The sequence below is a fragment of the Schistocerca serialis genome, unplaced genomic scaffold (genome assembly GCF_023864345.2).
Source record: "Schistocerca serialis cubense isolate TAMUIC-IGC-003099 unplaced genomic scaffold, iqSchSeri2.2 HiC_scaffold_1393, whole genome shotgun sequence".
Lineage (NCBI taxonomy): Eukaryota > Metazoa > Arthropoda > Insecta > Orthoptera > Acrididae > Schistocerca > Schistocerca serialis.
The window spans coordinates 20,315,833-20,338,109 of record NW_026047617.1 but is presented as its reverse complement, the minus strand read 5'-3'; positions in this window follow the sequence as shown (position 1 = coordinate 20,338,109).

Genomic DNA, 22,277 nt, shown 5'->3' with positions numbered 1-22,277 from the left:
CACAATGCCAACTTATGTACAAGAAGACTGACTCTTCTTACTGTCTATGTATTGAACTTTTCCTGTGAGACCACTTTTAGATTCCGATGTTTCACGTCTGGTTTACTGTATCCCTTGGACCTTCTTATTGTCGATGAAACACAGAAATTGCATTGGAATTAAATACAAAAGGCACAATGCCGACTTTAGTACAAGAGGACTGATTCTTCTTACTGTCTATGTTTTGATCCTTTCCTGTGAGACGATTTTTGGATTCCGATGCTTGACTTCAGGTTTACTGTATGCCTTGGACCTTTCCTGTGAAACCAGATTTGGATTCCGATGCTTCACTTCAGGTTTACTGTATCCCTTGGACCTTCTTATTCACTATGAAATACAGAAATTGCATCGGAATTAAATACAAAAGGTACATAGCTGACTGAAGTACATGACGACTGACTCTACTTACTGTCTATGTTTTGAACATTTCCTGTGAGACCAGTTTTAGATTCCGACGCTTCACTTCAAGTTTACTGTATCCCTTGGACCTTCTTATTGACGAGGAAACACAGAAATTGCATAGGAATTAAATAGAAAATGCACAATGCCGACTTAAGTAAAAGAACACTGACTCTTCTTACTGTCTAAGTTTCGATCCTTTCCTGTGAGACAAGATTTAGGTTACGATGATTCACTTTAGGTTTACTGTATCCCTTGGACCTTCATATTGACGATAAAACACATAAATTGCATCGTAATTAAATACAATAGGCACAATGCCGACTTAAGTACAAGAAGACTGACTCCTCATACTGACTATGTTTTGAACCTATTATGTGATACCAGTTTTAGATTCCAATGCTTCACGTCAAGTTTACTATAGCCCTTGGACCTGCTTATTGCCGACGAAACACAGAAATTGCATCGGAATTAACTTAAAAAGGCAAAATGCCGACTTACGTACAAGAAGACTGACTCTTCTTACTGTCTATTTATTGAACTTTTCCTGTGAGACCACTTTTAGATTCCGTTGCTTCACGTCTGATTTACTGTACCCCTTGGACCTTCTTGTTGATGATGAAACACAGAAATTGCATTGGTATTAAATACAAAAGGCACAATGCCGACTTTAGTACAAGAGGACTGATTCTTCTTACTGTCTATGTTATGATCCTTTCCTGTGAGACCATTTTTGGATTCCGATGCTTGACTTCAAGTTTAGTGTATGCCTTGGACCTTTCCTGTGAGACCAGATTTAGATTCCGATGCATCACTTCAGGTTTACTGTATCCCTCGGACCTTCTTATTCACTATGAATTACATAAATTGCACCGGAATTAAGTACAAAAGGTAAATAGCTGACTGAAGTACCAGACGACTGACTCTACTTACTGTCTATGCTTTGAACCTTTCCTGTGAGACCAGTTTTAGATTCCGATGCTTCACTTCAGGATCACTGTATGCCTTGGATCTTCTTATTCACGATGAAACACAGAAAATGAATCGGAATTAAATACAAAAGGCACAATGCCGACTTAAGTACAAGAAGACTGACTCTTCTTACTGGTTATGATTTGAAACTTTCCTGTGAGACAAGTTTTACATTCTGATGCTTCACTTCAGGTTTACTGTATCCCTTGGATCTTCTTATTGACGATGAAACACAAAAATTATATCGGGATTAAATAAAAAAGGCACAATGCCGACTTCAGTACAAGAAGACTGACCCTTCTTCCTGGCTAAGATTTGATTTTTTCCTGTGAGACAAGTTTTAGATTCCGACGATTCACTTCAGGTTTACTGTATCCTTTGGGCCATCTATTTGACTATGTAACACAGAAATTGCATCAGAATTAACTAAAAAAGCACAATGTCGACTTACGTACAAGAAGACTGACTCTTCTTACTGTCTATGTGTTGAACCTTTCCTGTGAGACCAGTTTTAGATTCCGATGTTTCACGTCTGGTTTACTGTATCCTTTGGACATTCTTATTGACGATGAAACACAGAAATTGCATCGGAATTAAATACAAAAGGCACAATGCCGACTTAAGTACAAGAATACTTACTCTCCTTACTGTCTATGTTTTGAACCGTTCCTGTGAGACCAGTTTCAGATTTAGATGCTTCACTTCAGGTTTACTATATCCCTTGGACCCTCTTATTGACGATGAAACACAGAAGTTACATTGGAATTAAATACAATATGCACAATGGTGACTTAAGTACAAGAAGACTGACTCCTCATACTGTCTATGTTTTGAACCTTTCCTGTGAGACCAGTTTTAGATTCCGATGCTTCATTTCAGGATCACTAATTTCCTTGGATCTTCTTATTCGCGATGAAACACAGAAAATGAATCGGAATTAAATACAAGAGGCACAATGCCGACTTAAGTACAAGAAGACTGACTCTTCTTACTGGTTAGGATTTGAAACTTTCCTGTGAGACAAGTTTGACATTACGATGCTTCACTTCAGGTTTACTGTATCCCTTGGATCTTCTTATTGACGATGAAACACAAAAATTGCATCGGGATTAAATAAAAAAGGCACAATGCCGACTTCAGTACAAGAAGACTGACTCTTCTTACTGTCTATGCTTTGAACCTTTCCTGTGAGACCAGTTTTAGATGCCGATGCTTCACTTCAGGTTTACTGTATCCCTTGGACCATCTTATTGACGATGAAACACAGAAATTGCATCGATATTAAATACAATACGCACAATGCGGACTTAAGTACAAGAAGACTGACTCTTCTTACTGTCTATGTTTTGAACCTTTCCTGTGAGACCAGTTTCAGATTTAAATGCTTCACTTCAGGTTTACTATATCCCTTGGACCTTCTTATTGACGATGAAACACAGAAGTTGCATTGGAAATAAATACAATAGGCACAATGGCGACTTAAGTACAAGAAGACTGACTCCTCATACTGTCTGTGTTTTGAACCTTTCCTGTGATACCACTTTTAGATTCCGATGCTTCACTTCAGGTTTACTGTATCCCTTGGACCTTCTTATTGACGAGGAAACACAGAAATTGAATAGGAATTAAATAGAAAATGCACAATGCCGAATTAAGTACAAGAAGACTGACTCCTCATACTGACAATGTTTTGAACCTCTCATGTGAGACCAGTTTTAGATTCCAATGCTTCACGTCAAGTTTACTATAGCCCTTGGACCTGCCTATTGCCGACGAAACACAGAAATTGCATCGGAATTAACTTAAAATGGCACAATGCCGACTTACGTACAAGAAGACTGACTCTTCTTACTGTCAATTTATTGAACCTTTCCTGTGAGACCACTTATAGATTCCGATGTTTCACGTCTGGTTTACTGTATCCCTTGGACCTTCTTATTGACGATGCAACACAGAAATTGCATTGGAATTAAATACAAAAGGCACAATGCCGACTTAAGTACAAGAAGACTAACTCTTCTTACTGTCTATGCATTGAACCTTTCCTGTGTGACCAGTTTCAGATTCCGAAGCTTCACTTCCGGTTTTCTGTATCCCTTGGACCTTCTTATTGACGAGGAAACACAGAAATTGCATCGGTATTACATATATAAGGCACAATGCCGACCTAAGTACAAGAAAACTGACTCTTCTTACTGTCTATGATTTGATCCATTATGTGACAGTAGTTATAGATTCCGATGCTTCACTTCAGGTTTACTGTATCCCTTGGACCTTCTTATTGATGATGAAACATAGAAATTGCATCGGAATTAAAAACAATAGGCACAATGCCGAATGAAGTAAACGAAGACTGACTCCTCATACTGTCTATGTTCTGATCCGTTCCTGTGAGACCAGTTTTAGTTTCCAATGCTTTACTTCAGCATTACTGTACCCCTTGGACCTTCTTGTTGACGATGGAACACAGATATATCACCGGAATTAAATAAAAAGGCACAATGCCGACTTTAGTACTAGAGGACTGACTCTTCTTACTGTCTATGTTTTGATCCTTTCCTGTGTGACCATTTTTGGATTCCGATGCTTCACTTCAGGTTTACTGCATCTCTTCGACCTTTCCTGTGAGACCAGATTTAGATTCCTATGCTTCACTTCAGGGTTACTGTATCCCTTGGACCTTCTTGTTAACGATGAATCACAGAAATTGCCTAGGGATTAAATACAAAAGGCACAACGCCGACTCAAGTACTACAAGGCTAAATCTTCTTACTGTCTATGCTTGAACCTTTCCTGCGGGACCAGTTGTAGATTCCGATACTTCACTACAGGTTTACTGTATCCCTTGGACCTTTATGTTGACGATGAAACACAGATATTGCATCGGAATTAAATAAAAAAAGCACAACGCCGACTTAAGTAGAAGAGGACTTACTCTACTTACTGTCTATGTTTGAATCTTTCCTGTGAGACCACTTTTGGATTCCGATGCTTCACGTCATGTTTCCTGTATCCCTTTGACCTTCGTATTGACGATGAAACACAGAAATTGCATGGGAATTAAATACAAAAGGCACAATGCCGACTTTAGTAAAAGAAGTCTTACTCTTCTTAATATCTATGATTTGAACCATTCCTGTGACACTAGTTATAGATTCCGATTCTTCACTCCAGGTTTACACTATCCCTTGGACCTTCTTATTGACGATGAAACACAGAAATTGCATCAGAATTAAATAGAAAATGCACAGTGATGACTTAAGTACAAGAAGACTGACTCTTCTTACTGACTATGTTTTGAACCATTCCTGTGACACTAGTTATAGATTCCGATGCTTAACGTCAGGTTTACTGTATCCCTTGGACCTTCTTATTGACGATGAAACACAGAAATTGCATCGGAATTAAATAGATAAGGCACAATGCCGACTTAAGTAGAGGAATACTGAAACATCTTACAGTCTATGTTTTGAACCGTCCCTGTGACACTAGTTATAGATTCCGATGCTTCACTCCAGGTTTACTGTATACCTTGCACGTTCGTATTGACGATGAAACACAGAAATTGCATCGGAATTAAATACAAAATGCACAATGCCGACTTAAGTACAAGAAGACTGAGTCTTCTAACTGACTATCTTTTGAACCATTCCTGTGAAACTAGTAATAGATTCCGATGCTTCACTTCAGGTTTTCTGTATCCCTCTGATCTTCTTATTGACGACGAAACACAGAAATTGCATCGGAATTAAATACATAAGGCACAATGCCGAATTAAGTACAAGAAGACTGACTCTTCTTACTGTCTATGTTTTGAACCATTCCTGTGACACTAGTTATATACTCCGTTGCTTCATTTCAGGTCTACTATATCATTTGGACCTTATTATTGACGATGAAACACAGAAATTGCATCGGAATTAAATACAAAAGGCACAATTCCGACTTAAGTTCAAGAAGACTGACTCTGCTTACTGTCTATGTTTTGAACCATTCCTGTGACACTAGTTATAGATTCCGATGCTTCACTCCAGGTTTACTGTATCCCTTGGACCTTCTTATTGACGATGAAACACAGATATTGCATCGGAATTAAATACAAAAGGCACAATGCCGACTTAAGTACAAGAAGACTGACTTTTCTTACTGTCATTGTTTTGAACCATTCCTGTGACACTAGTTATAGATTCCGGTGCTTCACGCCAGGTTTACTGTATACCTTGGTCCTTCTTACTGACGATGAAACACAGAAAATGCATCGGAATTAAATAGAAAAGGCACAATGCCGGCTTAAGTACAAGAAGACTGACTCTTCTTACTGACTATGTTAGAACCATTCCTCTGACACTAGTTATAAATTCCGATGCTTCACTTCAGGTTTACTGTATCCCTTGGTCCTTCTTATTGACGATGAAACACAGAAATTGCATCGGAATTAAATACAAAAGGCACAATTCAGAATTAAGTACAAGAAGACTGACTCTTCGTACTGTCTATGATTTGAACCATTCCTGTGACATTAGTTATAGATTCCGATGCTTCACTCCACGTTTACTGTATCCCTTGGACCCTCTTATTGACGATGAAACACAGAAATTGTATCGGAATTAAATACATGCGGCACAATGCCGACTTAAGTACAAGAAGACTGACTCTTCTTACTGTCTATGTTCTGAACCATTCCTGTGACACTAGTTATAGATTCCGGTGCTTCACTCCAGGTTTACTGTATTCCTTGGACCTTCTTATAGACGATGAAACACAGAAATTGCATCGGAATTAAATACAAGAGGCACAATGCCGACTTAAGTACAAGAATACTGACTCATCTTACTGTCTATGTTTTGAACCGTCCCTGTGACACTAGTTACATTTTCCGATGTTTCACTCCAGGTTTACTGTATCCTTTGGACCTTCTTATTGACGATAAAACACAGATATTGCATCGGAATTAAATACAAAAAAGCACAATGCCGACTTAAGTACAAGAAGACTGACTCCTCTGACTGACTATGTTTTGAACCATTCCTGTGACACTAGTTATAGATTCTGATGCTCCACTTCAGGATTACTGTATCCCTCTGACCTTCTTATTGACGATGAACCACAGGAATTGCATCGGAATTAAATACAAAAGGCACAATGCCGAATTAAGTACAAGAAAACTGACCCTTCTTACTATCTATTTTCGAACCATTCCTGTGACACTAGTTATAGACTCCGATGATTCACTCCAGGTTTACTGTATTCCTTGGACCTTCTTATTGACGATGAAACACAGAAATTGCTTCGGAATTAAATACAAAAGGCACATTGCCGACTTAAATAAAAGAAGTCTGACTCTTCTTAATATCTATGATTTGAACCATTCCTGTGTCACTAGTTATAGATTCCGATGCTTCACTCCAGGTTTACTGTATCCCTTGGACCTTCTTATTGACGATGAAACACAGAAATTTTTATCAGAATTAAATACAAAATGCACAGTGATGACATAAGTACAAGAAGACTGACTCTTCTTACTGACTATGTTTTGATCCATTCCTGTGACACTAGTTATAGATTCCAATGCTTCACTTCAGGTTTACTGTATCCCTCTGACCTTCTTATTGACGATGAAGCACAGAAATTGCATTGGAATTAAATACAAAAGGCACAATGCCGAATTAAGTACAAGAAGACTGACTCTTCTTACTGTCTATGTTTTGAACCATACCTGTGACACTAGTTATAGACTCCGATGCTTCACTTCAGGTTTACTGCATCATTTGGACCTTCTTATTGACGATGAAACACAGAAATTGCATCGGTATTAAATACAAAAATCAGAATGCAGACTTAAGTACAAGCAGACTGACTCTTCTTACTGTCTATGTTTGAACCATCCCTGTGACACTAGTTATAGATTCCGATGCTTCACTCCAGGTTTACTGTGTCCCTTGGACCTCCTTATTGACGATGAAACACAGAAATTGCATCGGAATTAAATACAATAGGCACAATACTGACTTAAGTACAAGAAGACTGACTCTTCCTACTGCCTATGTTTTGAACCATTCCTGTGACAGTAGTTATAGATTACGATGCTTCACTTCAGGTTTACTGTATCCCTTGGACTTTCATATTGACGATGAAACACAGAAATTGCATCGGAATTGAATACAGAAGGCACAATACCGACATAACTACAAGAAGACTGACTCTTCTTATTGACTATGTTTTGAACCATTCCTGTGACACTAGTCATTGATTCCGATGCTTAACTTCAGGATTACTGTATCCCTCTGACCTTCTTATTGACGATGAAACACAGAAATTGCATCGGAATTAAATACAAAAGACACAATGCCGACTTGAGTACAAGAAGACTGACTCTTCTTACTGTCTAGTTTATGAACCATCCCTGTGACACTAGTTGTAGATTCCGATGTTTTACTCCAGGTTTACTGTATCCCTTGGACCTTCTTATTGACGATGAAACACAGATATTGCATCGGAATTAAATACAAAAGGCACAATGCCGACTTAAGTACAAGAAGACTGACTCGTCTTACTGACTATGTATTGAACCATTCTTGTGACACTAGTTGTAGATTCCGATGCTTCACTCCAGGTTTACTGTATCCCTTGGACCTTCTTGTTGACGATGAAACTCAGAAATTAAATCGGAATTAAATACAAAAGGCACAATGGCGACTTAAGTTCAAGAAAACTGACTCTTCTTACTGTCTATGTTTTGGAACATTCCTGTGACTCTAGTTAAAGATTCCGATGCTTCACTTCATGTATACTGTATCCCTCTGACCTTCTTATTGACGGTGAAACACAGAAATTGCATCGGAATTAAATACAAAAGGCACAATGCCGACTTAAGTACAAGAAGACTGACACTTCTTACTGTCTATGTTTTCAACTATTCCTGTGACACTAGTTATAGATTCCGATGCTTCAATTAAGGTCTACTGTATCCTTGGACCTTCTTATTGACGATGAAACACAGAAATTGCATCGGTATTAAAAACAAAAGGCACAATGCCGACATAAGTACAAGAAGACTGACTCTTCTTACTGTCTATGTTTAAAACCATTCCTGTGACACTAGCTATAGATTCCGATGCTTCACTCCAGGTTTACTGTATCCCTTGGACCATCTTATTGACGATGACACACAGAAATTGCATCGGAATTAAATACAAAATGCACAATGCCGACTTAAGTGCAAGAAGACTGACTCTTCTTACTGACTATGTTTTGAACCATTCCTGTGACACAACTTATAGATTCCGATGCTTCACTTCAGCTTTACTGTATCCCTTGGACCTTCTTATTGACGATGAAACACAGAAATTGCATCGGGATTAAATAGAAAAGGCACAATGCCGACTTAAGTACAAGAAGACTGACTCTTCTTAATATCTATGATTTGAACCATTCCTGTGACTCTAGTTATAGATTCCGATGCTTCACTCCAGGTTTACTGTATCCCTTGGACCTTCTTATTGACGATGAAACACAGAAATTGCATCAGAATTAAATACAAAATGCACAGTGATGACTTAAGTACAAGAAGACTGACTCTTTTTACTGACTATGTTTTGAACCATTCCTGTGACACTATTTATTGATTCCGATGCTACACTTCAGGTTTACTGTATCCCTCTGACCTTCTTATTGACGATGAAACACAGAAATTGCATCGGCATTAAATACATAAGGCACAATGCCGAATTAAGTACAAGAAGAATGACTCTTCTTACTGTCTATGTTTTGAACCATTCCTGTGACACTAGTTACAGATTCCGATGCTTCACTTCAGGTTTACAGTATCCCTTGGACCTTCTTATTGACGATGAAACACAGAAATTGCATCGGAATTAAATAGATAAGGCACAATGCCGACTTAAGTACAAGAATACTGACACACCTTACTGTCTATGCTTTGAACCGTCCCTGTGACACTAGTTATAGATTCGGATGCTTCACTTCAGGTTTACTGTATCCCTTGCACGTTCTTATTGACGATGAAACACAGATATTGCATCGGAATTAAATACAAAATGCACAATGCCGACTTAAGTACAAGAAGACTGACTCTTTTTACTGACTATGTTTTGAACCATTCCTGTGACACTAGTTATTGATTCCGATGCTACACTTCTGGTTTACTGTATCCCTCTGACCTTCTTATTGACGATGAAACACAGAAATTGCATCGGATTTTAATACATAAGGCACAATGCCGAATTAAGTACAAGAAGACTGACTCTTCTTACTGTCTATGTTTTGAACCATTCCTGTGACACTAGTTATAGATTCCGATGCTTCATTTCAGGTTTACTGTATCATTTGGACCTTCTTATTGACGATGAAACACAGAAATTGCATCGGAATTAAATACAAAAGGCACAATGCCGACTTAAGTACAAGAAGACTGACTTTTCTGACTGTCTATGTTTTGAACCATTCCTGTGACACTACTTATAGATTCCGATGCTTCACTTCAGCTTTACTGTATCCCTTCGACCTTCTTATTGACGATGAAACACAGAAATTGCATCGGGATTAAATAGAAAAGGCACAATGCCGACTTAAGTACAAGAAGACTGACTCATCTTAATATCTATGATTTGAACCATTCCTGTGACACTAGTTATAGATTCCGATGCTTCACTCCAGGTTCACTGTATCCCTTGGACCTTCTTATTGACGATGAAGCACTGAAATTGCATCGGAATTAAATAGATAAGGCACAATGCCGACTTAAGTACAAGAAAACTGACTCTTCTTACTGTCTCTGTTTTGAACAGTCCCTGTGACACTAGTTATAGATTCGGATGCTTCACTTCAGGTTTACTGTGTCCCTTGCACGTTCTTAATGACGATGAAACACAGAAATTGCATCGGAATTAAATACATAAGGCACAATGCCGATTTAAGTACAAGAAGACTGACTCTTCTTACTGTCTATATTTTGAACCATTCCTGTGATTCTAGTTATAGACTCCGATGCTTCATTTCAGGTTTACTGTATCATTTGGACCTTCTTATTGACGATGAAACACAGAAATTGCATCGGGATTAAATAGAAAAGGCACAATGCCGACTTAAGTACAAGAAGACTGACTCTTCTTAATATCTATGATTTGAACCATTCCTGTGACTCTAGTTATAGATTCCGATGCTTCACTCCAGGTTTACTGTATCCCTTGGACCTTCTTATTGACGATGAAACACAGAAATTGCATCAGAATTAAATACAAAATGCACAGTGATGACTTAAGTACAAGAAGACTGACTCTTTTTACTGACTATGTTTTGAACCATTCCTGTGACACTATTTATTGATTCCGATGCTACACTTCAGGTTTACTGTATCCCTCTGACCTTCGTATTGACGATGAAACACAGAAATTGCATCGGCATTAAATACATAAGGCACAATGCCGAATTAAGTACAAGAAGAATGACTCTTCTTACTGTCTATGTTTTGAACCATTCCTGTGACACTAGTTACAGATTCCGATGCTTCACTTCAGGTTTACAGTATCCCTTGGACCTTCTTATTGACGATGAAACACAGAAATTGCATCGGAATTAAATAGATAAGGCACAATGCCGACTTAAGTACAAGAATACTGACACACCTTACTGTCTATGCTTTGAACCGTCCCTGTGACACTAGTTATAGATTCGGATGCTTCACTTCAGGTTTACTGTATCCCTTGCACGTTCTTATTGACGATGAAACACAGATATTGCATCGGAATTAAATACAAAATGCACAATACCGACTTAAGTACAAGAAGATTGACTCTTTTTACTGACTATGTTTTGAACCATTCCTGTGACACTAGTTATTGATTCCGATGCTACACTTCAGGTTTACTGTATCCCTCTGACCTTCTTATTGACGATGAAACACAGAAATTGCATCGGATTTTAATACATAAGGCACAATGCCGAATTAAGTACAAGAAGACTGACTCTTCTTACTGTCTATGTTTTGAACCATTCCTTTGACACTAGTTATAGATTCCGATGCTTCATTTCAGGTTTACTGTATCATTTGGACCTTCTTATTGACGATGAAACACAGAAATTGCATCGGAATTAAATACAAAAGGCACAATGCCGACTTAAGTATAAGAAGACTGACTTTTCTGACTGTCTATGTTTTGAACCATTCCTGTGACACTACTTATAGATTCCGATGCTTCACTTCAGCTTTACTGTATCCCTTCGACCTTCTTATTGACGATGAAACACAGAAATTGCATCGGGATTAAATAGAAAAGGCACAATGCCGACTTAAGTACAAGAAGACTGACTCATCTTAAAATCTATGATTTGAACCATTCCTGTGACACTAGTTATAGATTCCGATGCTTCACTCCAGGTTTACTGTATCCCTTGGACCTTCTTATTGACGATGAAGCACTGAAATTGCATCGGAATTAAATAGATAAGGCACAATGCCGACTTAAGTACAAGAATACTGACTCTTCTTACTGTCTATGTTTTGAACAGTCCCTGTGACACTAGTTATAGATTCGGATGCTTCACTTCAGGTTTACTGTGTCCCTTGCACGTTCTTATTGACGATGAAACACAGAAATTGCATCGGAATTAAATACATAAGGCACAATGCCGATTTAAGTACAAGAAGACTGACTCTTCTTACTGTCTATATTTTGAACCATTCCTGTGATTCTAGTTATAGACTCCGATGCTCATTTCAGGTTTACTGTATCATTTGGACCTTCTTATTGACGATGAAACACAGAAATTGCATCGTAATTAAATACAAAAGGCACATTGCCGACTTAAGTACAAAAAGACTGACTTTTCTTACTGCCTATGTTTTGAATCATTTCTGTAACACTAGTTATAGATTCCGGTGCTCACTCCAGGTTTACTGTATCCCTTGGTCCTTCTTATTGACGATGAAACACAGAAATTGCATCGGAATTAAATACAAAAGCACAATGCCCACTTAGGTACAAGAAGACTGACTCTTCTTACTGACTATGTTTGAACCATTCCTCTGACACTAGTTATAAATTCCGATGCTTCACTTCAGGTTTACTGTATCCCTTGGACCTTCTTATTGACGATGAGACACAGAAATTGCATCGGAATTAAATACAAAAGGCCCAATGCAGAATTAAGTACAAGAAGACTGACTCTTCTTACTGTCTATGATTTGAACCATTCCTGTGACACTAGTTATAGATTCCGATGCTTCACTCCAGGTGTTCTGTATCCCTTGGACCCTCTTATTGACGATGAAACTCAGAAATTGCATCGGAATTAAATACATAAGGCACAATGCTGACTTAAGTACAAGAAGTCTGACTCTTCTTACTGTCTATGTTTTGAACCATTCCTGTGGCACTAGTTATAGATTCCGGTGCTTCACTCCAGGTTTACTGTATCCCTTGGACCTTCTTATAGACGATGAAACACAGAAATTGCATCGGAATTAAATACAAAAGGCACAATGCCGACTTAAGTACAAAAATACTGAGTCATCTTACTGTCTATGTTTTGAACCGTCCCTGTGACACAAGTTATAGATTCCGACGATTCACTCCAGGTTTACTGTTTCCCTTGGACCTTCTTATTGACGATGAAACACAGGAATTGCATCGGAATTAAATAGAAAATGCACAATGCCGACTTAAGTACAAGAAGACTGACTCCTCTGCCTGACTATGTTTTGAATCATTCCTGTGACACTAGTTATAGATTCCGATGCTCCACTTCAGGTTTACTGTATCCCTCTGACCTTCTTATTGACGATGAAACACAGAAATTGCATCGGAACTAATACAAAATGCACAACGCCGAATTAAGTACAAGAAATCTGACCCTTCTTACCTACTATTTTCGAACCATTCCTGTGACACTAGTTATAGTCTCCGATGCTTCACTCCAGGTTTACTGTATTCCTTGGACCTTCTTATTGACGATGAAACACAGAAATTGCTTCGGAATTAAATACAAAAGGCACATTGCCGACTTAAGTAAAAGAAGTCTAGCACTTCTTAATATCTATGATTTGAACCATTCCTGTGACACTAGTTATAGATTCCGATGCTTCACTCCAGGTTTAGTGTATCACCTGGACCTTCTCATTGACGATGAAACACAGAAATTGCATCAGAATGAAATAGAAAATGCACAGTGATGACTTGAGTACAAGAAGACTGACTCTTCTTACTGACTATGTTTGAACCATTCCTGTGACACTAGTTATAGATTCCGATGCTTCACATCAGGATTACTGTATCCCTTGGACCTTCTTATTGACGATGAAACATAGAAATTGCATCGGAATTAAATAGAAAAGGCACAATGCCGACTTAAGTACAAGAATACCGACTCATCTTACTGTCTATGTTTTGAACCGTCCCTATGACACTAGTTATAGATTCCGATACTTCACTCCAGGTTTACTGTATCCCTTGGACCTTCTTATTGACGATGAAACACAGAAATTGCATCGGAATTACATAGAAAATGCACAATGCCGACTTAAGTACAAGAAGACTGACTCTTCTTACTGACTATTGTTTTGAACCATTCCTGTGACACTAGTTATAGATTCCGATGCTACACTTCAGCTTTACTGTATCCCTATGACCTTCTTATTGACGATGAAACACAGAAATTGCATCGGTATTAAATACAAAAGGCACAATGCCGAATTAAGTAAAAGAAGACTGGCTCTTCTTACTGTCTATGTTTGAACCTCTCCTGTGACACTAGTTATAGACTTCGATATTTCACTTCAGATTTACTGCATCTTTTGGACCTACTTGTTGACGATGAAACACAGAAATTGCATCGAAATTAAATACAAAAGGCACAATGCCGACTTAAGTACACGCAGACTGACTCTTCTTACTGTCTATGTTTTGAACCATCCCTGTGACACTAGTTATAGATGCCGATGCTTCACTCCAGGTTTACTGCGTCCCTTGGTCCTTCTTATTGACGATGAAACACAGAAATTGCATCGGAATTAAATACAAAAGGCACAATGGCGACTTAAGTTCAAGAAAACTGACTCTTCTTACTGTCTATGTTTTGGAACATTCCTGTGACTCTAGTTAAAGATTCCGATGCTTCACTTCATGTATACTGTATCCCTCTGACCTTCTTATTGACGGTGAAACACAGAAATTCCATCGGAATTAAATACAAAAGGCACAATGCCGACTTAAGTACACGAAGACTGACACTTCTTACTGTCTATGTTTTCAACTATTCCTGTGACACTAGTTATAGATTCCGATGCTTCAATTAAGGTCTACTGTATCCTTGGACCTTCTTATTGACGATGAAACACAGAAATTGCATCGGTATTAAAAACAAAAGGCACAATGCCGACATAAGTACAAGAAGACTGACTCTTCTTACTGTCTATGTTTAAAACCATTCCTGTGACACTAGTTATAGATTCCGATGCTTCACTCCAGGTTTACTGTATCCCTTGGACCTTCTTATTGACGATGAAACACAGAAATTCCATCAGAATTAAATACAAAATGCACAGTGATGACTTAAGTACAAGAGGACTGACTCTTTTTACTGACTATGTTTTGAACCATTCCTGTGACACTATTTATTGATTCCGATGCTACACTTCAGGTTTACTGTATCCCTCTGACCTTCTTATTGACGATGAAACACAGAAATTGCATCGGAATTAAATACATAAGGCACAATGCCGAATTAAGTACAAGAAGACTGACTCTTCTTACTGTCTATGTTTTGAACCATTCCTGTGACACTAGTTACAGATTCCGATGCTTCACTTCAGGTTTACTGTATCCCTTGGACCTTCTTATTGACGATGAAACACAGAAATTGTATCGGAATTAAATAGATAAGGCATAATGCCGACTTAAGTACAAGACTACTGACACATCTTACTGTCTATGCTTTGAACCGTCCCTGTGACACTAGTTATAGATTCGGATGCTTCACTTCAGGTTTACTGTATCCCTTGCGCGTTCTTATTGACGATGAAACACAGAAATTGCATCGGAATTAAATACAAAATGCACAATGCCGACTTAAGTACAAGAAGACTGACTCTTTTTACTGACTATGTTTTGAACCATTCCTGTGACACTAGTTATTGATTCCGATGCTACACTTCAGGTTTACTGTATCCCTCTGACCTTCTTATTGACGATGAAACACAGAAATTGCATCGGAATTAAATACATAAGGCACAATGCCGAATTAAGTACAAGAAGACTGACTCTTCTTACTGTCTATGTTTTGAACCATTCCTGTGACACTAGTTATAGATTCCGATGCTTCATTTCAGGTTTACTGTATCATTTGGACCTTCTTATTGACGATGAAACACAGAAATTGCATCGGAATTAAATACAAAAGGCACAATGCCGACTTAAGTACAAGAAGACTGACTTTTCTAACTGTCTATGTTTTGAACCATTCCTGTGACACTACTTATAGATTCCGATGCTTCACTTCAGCTTTACTGTATCCCTTCGACCTTCTTATTGACGAAGAAACACAGATATTGCATCGGGATAAAATAGAAAAGGCACAATGCCGACTTAAGTACAAGAAGACTGACTCATCTTAAAATCTATGATTTGAACCATTCCTGTGACACTAGTTATAGATTCCGATGCTTCACTCCAGGTTTACTGTATCCCTTGGACCTTCTTATTGACGATGAAGCACAGAAATTGCATCAGAATTAAATACAAAATGCACAGTGATGACTTAAGTACAAGAAGACTGACTCTTCTTACTGACTATGATTTGAACCATTCCAGTGACGCTAGTTACAGATTCCGATGCTTCACTTCAGGTTTACTGTATCTCTTGGACCTTCTTATTGACGATGAAACACAGAAATTGCATCGGAATTAAATAGATAAGGCACAATGCCGACTTAAGTACAAGAATACTGACACATCTTACTGTCTATGTTTTGAACAGTCCCTGTGACACTAGTTATAGATTCGGATGCTTCACTTCAGGTTTACAGTATCCCTTGCACGTTCTTATTGACGATGAAACACAGAAATTGCATCGGAATGAAATACATAAGGCAAAATGCCGAATTAAGTACAATAAGACTGACTCTTCTTACTGTCTATGTTTTGAACCATTCCTGTGACACTGGTTATAGACTCCGATGCTTCATTTCAGGTTTACTGTATCATTTGGACCTTCTTATTGACGATGAAACACAGAAATTGCATCGTAATTAAATACAAAAGGCACAATGCCGACTTAAGTACAAAAAGAATGACTTTTCTTACTGTCTATGTTTTGAACCATTTCTGTGACACTAGTTATAGATTCCGGTGCTCACTCCAGGTTTACTGTATCCCTTGGTCCTTCTTATTGACGATGAAACACAGAAATTGCATCGGTATTAAAAACAAAAGGCACAATGCCGACATAAGTACAAGAAGACTGACTCTTGTTACTGTCTATGTTTAAAACCATTCCTGTGACACTAGTTATAGATTCCGATGCTTTACTCCAGGTTTACTGTATCCCTTGGACCATCTTATTGACGATGACACACAGAAATTGCATCGGAATTAAATACAAAATGCACAATGCCGACTTAAGTACAAGAAGACTGACTCTTCTTACTGAGTATGTTTTGAACCATTCCTGTGACACTACTTATAGATTCCAATGCTTCACTTCAGCTTTACTGTATCCCTTGGACTTTGTTATTGACGATGAAACACAGAAATTGCATCGGGATTAAATAGAAAAGGCACAATGCCGACTTAAGTACAAGAAGACTGATTCTTCTTAATATCTATGATTTGAACCATTCCTGTGACACTAGTTATAGATTCCGATGCTTCACTCCAGGTTTACTGTATCCCTTGGACCTTCTTATTGACGATGAAACACAGAAATTGCATCAGAATTAAATACAAAATGCACAGTGATGACTTAAGTACAAGAAGACTGACTCTTTTTACTGACTATGTTTTGAACCATTCCTGTGACACTATTTATTGATTCCAATGCTACACTTCAGGTTTACTGTATCCCTCTGACCTTCTTATTGACGATGAAACACAGAAATTGCATCGGAATTAAATACATAAGGCACAATGCCGAATTAAGTACAAGAAGACTGACTCTTCTTACTGTCTATGTTTTGAACCATTCCTGTGACACTAGTTACAGATTCCGATGCTTCACTTCAGGTTTACTGTATCCCTTGCGCGTTCTTATTGACGATGAAACACAGAAATTGCATCGGAATTAAATAGATAAGGCACAATGCCGACTTAAGTACAAGAATACTGACACATCTTACTGTCTATGCTTTGAACCGTCCCTGTGACACTAGTTATAGATTCGGATGCTTCACTTCAGGTTTACTGCATCCCTTGCGCGTTCTTATTGACGATGAAACACAGAAATTGCATCGGAATTAAATACAAAATGCACAATGCCGACTTAAGTACAAGAAGACTGACTCTTTTTACTGACTATGTTTTGAACCATTCCTGTGACACTAGTTATTGATTCCGATGCTACACTTCAGGTTTATTGTATCCCTCTGACCTTCTTATTGACGATGAAACACAGAAATTGCATCGGAATTAAATACATAAGGCACAATGCCGAATTAAGTACAAGAAGACTGACTCTTCTTACTGTCTATGTTTTGAACCATTCCTGTGACACTAGTTATAGATTCCGATGCTTCATTTCAGGTTTACTGTATCATTTGGACCTTCTTATTGACGATGAAACACAGAAATTGCATCGGAATTAAATACAAAAGGCACAATGCCGACTTAAGTACAAGAAGACTGACTTTTCTAACTGTCTATGTTTTGAACCATTCCTGTGACACTACTTATAGATTCCGATGCTTCACTTCAGCTTTACTGTATCCCTTCGACCTTCTTATTGACGATGAAACACAGAAATTGCATCGGGATAAAATAGAAAAGGCACAATGCCGACTTAAGTACAAGAAGACTGACTCATCTTAATATCTATGATTTGAACCATTCCTGGGACACTAGTTATAGATTCCGATGCTTCACTCCAGGTTTACTGTATCCCTTGGACCTTCTTATTGACGATGAAGCACAGAAATTGCATCAGAATTAAATACAAAATGCACAGTGATGACTTAAGTACAAGAAGACTGACTCTTCTTACTGACTATGATTTGAACCATTCCAGTGACGCTAGTTACAGATTCCGATGCTTCACTTCAGGTTTACTGTATCTCTTGGACCTTCTTATTGACGATGAAACACAGAAATTGCATCGGAATTAAATAGATAAGGCACAATGCCGACTTAAGTACAAGAATACTGACACATCTTACTGTCTATGTTTTGAACAGTCCCTGTGACACTAGTTATAGATTCGGATGCTTCACTTCAGGTTTACAGTATCCCTTGCACGTTCTTATTGACGATGAAACACAGAAATTGCATCGGAATTAAATACATAAGGCACAATGCCGAATTAAGTACAAGAAGACTGACTCTTCTTACTGTCTATGTTTTGAACCATTCCTGTGACACTAGTTATAGACTCCGATGCTTCATTTCAGGTTTTCTGTATCATTTGGACCTTCTTATTGACGATGAAACACAGAAATTGCATCGTAATTAAATTCCAAAAGCACAATGCCGACTTAAGTACAAAAAGAATGACTTTTCTTACTGTCTATGTTTTGAACCATTTCTGTGACACTAGTTATAGATTCCGGTGCTCACTCCAGGTTTACTGTATCCCTTGGTCCTTCTTATTGACGATGAAACACAGAAATTGCATCGGAATTAAATACAAAAGCACAATGCCCACTTAGGTACAAGAAGACTGACTCTTCTTACTGACTATGTTTGAACCATTCCTCTGACACTATTTATAAATTCCGATGCTTCACTTCAGGTTTACTGTATCCCTTGGACCTTCTTATTGACGATGAAACACAGATATTGCATCGGAATTAAATACAAAAGTCACAATGCCTACTTAAGTACAAGAAGACTGACTCGTCTTACTGACTATGTATTGAACCATTCTTGTGACACTAGTTATAGATCCCGATGCTTCACTCCAAGTTTACTGTATCCCTTGGACCTTCTTGTTGACGATGAAACTCAGAAATTGAATCGCAATTAAATACAAAAGGCACAATGGCTACTTAAGTTCAAGCAAACTGTCTCTTCTTACTGTCTATATTTTGGAACATTCCTGTGACTCTAGTTAAAGATTCCGATGCATCACTTCATGTATACTGTATCCCTCTGACCTTCTTATTGACGATGGAACACAGAAATTGCATCGGAATTAAATACAAAAGGCACAATGCCGACTTAAGTACAAGAAGACTGGCACTTCTTACTGTCTATGTTTTCAACCATTCCTGTGACACTAGTTATAGATTCCGATGCTTCAATTAAGGTCTACTGTAACCTTGGACCTTCTTATTGACGATGAAACACAGAAATTGCATCGGTATTAAAAACAAAAGGCACAATGCCGACATAAGTACAAGAAGACTGACTCTTCTTACTGTCTATGTTTAAAACCATTCCTGTGACACTAGTTATAGATTCCGATGCTTTACTCCAGGTTTACTGTATCCCTTGGACCATCTTATTGACGATGACACACAGAAATTGCATCGGAATTAAATACAAAATGCACAATGCCGACTTAAGTACAAGAAGACTGACTCTTCTTACTGAGTATGTTTTGAACCATTCCTGTGACACTACTTATAGATTCCAATGCTTCACTTCAGCTTTACTGTATCCCTTGGACTTTCTTATTGACGATGAAACACAGAAATTGCATCGGGATTAAATAGAAAAGGCACAATGCCGACTTAAGTACAAGAAGACTGACTCTTCTTAATATGTATGATTTGAACCATTCCTGTGACACTAGTTCTAGATTCCGATGCTTCACTCCAGGTTTACTGTATCCCTTGGTCCTTCTTATTGACGATGAAACACAGAAATTGCATCAGAATTAAATACAAAATGCACAGTGATGACTTAAGTACAAGAAGACTGACTCTTCTTACTGACTATGTATTGAACCATTCCTGTGACACTAGTTACAGATTCCGATGCTTCACTTCAGGTTTACTGTATCCCTTGGACCTTCTTATTGACGATGAAACACAGAAATTGCATCGGAATTAAGTAGATAAGGCACAATGCCGACTTAAGTACAAGAATACTGACACATCTTACTGTCTATGTTTTGAACCGTCCCTGTGACACTAGTTATAGATTCGGATGCTTCACTTCAGGTTTACTGTATCCCTTGCACGTTCTTATTGAGATGAAACACAGAAATTGCATCGGAATTAATTACAAAATGCACAATGCCGACTTAAGTACAAGAAGACTGACTCTTTTTACTGACTATGTTTTGAACCATTACTGTGACACTAGTTATTGATTCCAATGCTACACTTCAGGTTTACTGTATCCCTCTGACCTTCTTATTGACGATGAAACACAGAAATTGCATCGGAATTAAATACATAAGGCACAATGCCGAATTAAGTACAAGAAGACTGACTCTTCTTACTGTCTATGTTTTGAACCATTCCTGTGACACTAGTTATAGACTCCGATGCTTCATTTCAGGTTTACTGTATCATTTGGACCTTCTTATTGACGATGAAACACAGAAATTGCATCGGAATTAAATACAAAAGCACAATGCCGACTTAAGTACAAGAAGACTGACTTTTCTTACTGTCTATGTATTGAACCATTTCTGTGACACTAGTTATAGATTCCGGTGCTCACTCCAGGTTTACTGTATCCCTTGGCCCTTCTTATTGACGATGAAACACAGAAATTGCATCGGAATTAAATACAAAAGCACAATGCCGACTTAGGTACAAGAAGACTGACCCTTTATACTGACTATGTTTGAACCATTCCTCTGACACTAGTTATAAATTCCGATGCTTCACTTCAGGTTTACTGTATCCCTTGGACCTTCCTATTGACGATGAGACACAGAAATTGCATCGGAATTAAATACAAAAGGCCCAATGCAGAATTAAGTACAAGAAGACTGACTCTTCTTAGTGTCTATGAATTGAACCATTCCTGTGACACTAGTTATAGATTCCGATGCTTCACTCCAGGTGTTCTGTATCCCTCGGACCCTCTTATTGACGATGAAACTCAGAAATTGCATCGGAATTAAATACATAAGGCACAATGCCGACTTAAGTACAAGAAGACTGACTCTTCTTACTGTCTATGTTTTGAACCATTCCTGTGGCACTAGTTATAGATTCCGGTGCTTCACTCCAGGTTTACTGTATCCCTTGGACCTTCTTATAGACGATGAAACACAGAAATTGCATCGGAATTAAATACAAAAGGCACAATGCCGACTTAAGCACAAAAATACTGACTCATCTTACTGTCTATGTTTTGAACCGTCCCTGTGACACTAGTTATAGATTCCGATTATTCACTCCAGGTTTACTGTTTCCCTTGGACCTTCTTATTGACGATGAAACACAGAAATTGCATCGGAATTAAATACAAAATGCACAATGCCGACTTAAGTACAAGAAGACTGACTCCTCTGCCTGACTATGTTTTGAATCATTCCTGTCACACTAGTTATAGATTCCGATGCTCCACTTCAGGTTTACTGTATCCCTCTGACCTTCTTATTGACGATAAAGCACAGAAATTGCATCGGAACTAATACAAAATGCACAACGCTGAATTAAGTACAAGAAATCTGACCCTTCTTACCTACTATTTTCGAACCATTCCTGTGACACTAGTTATAGTCTCCGATGCTTCACTCCA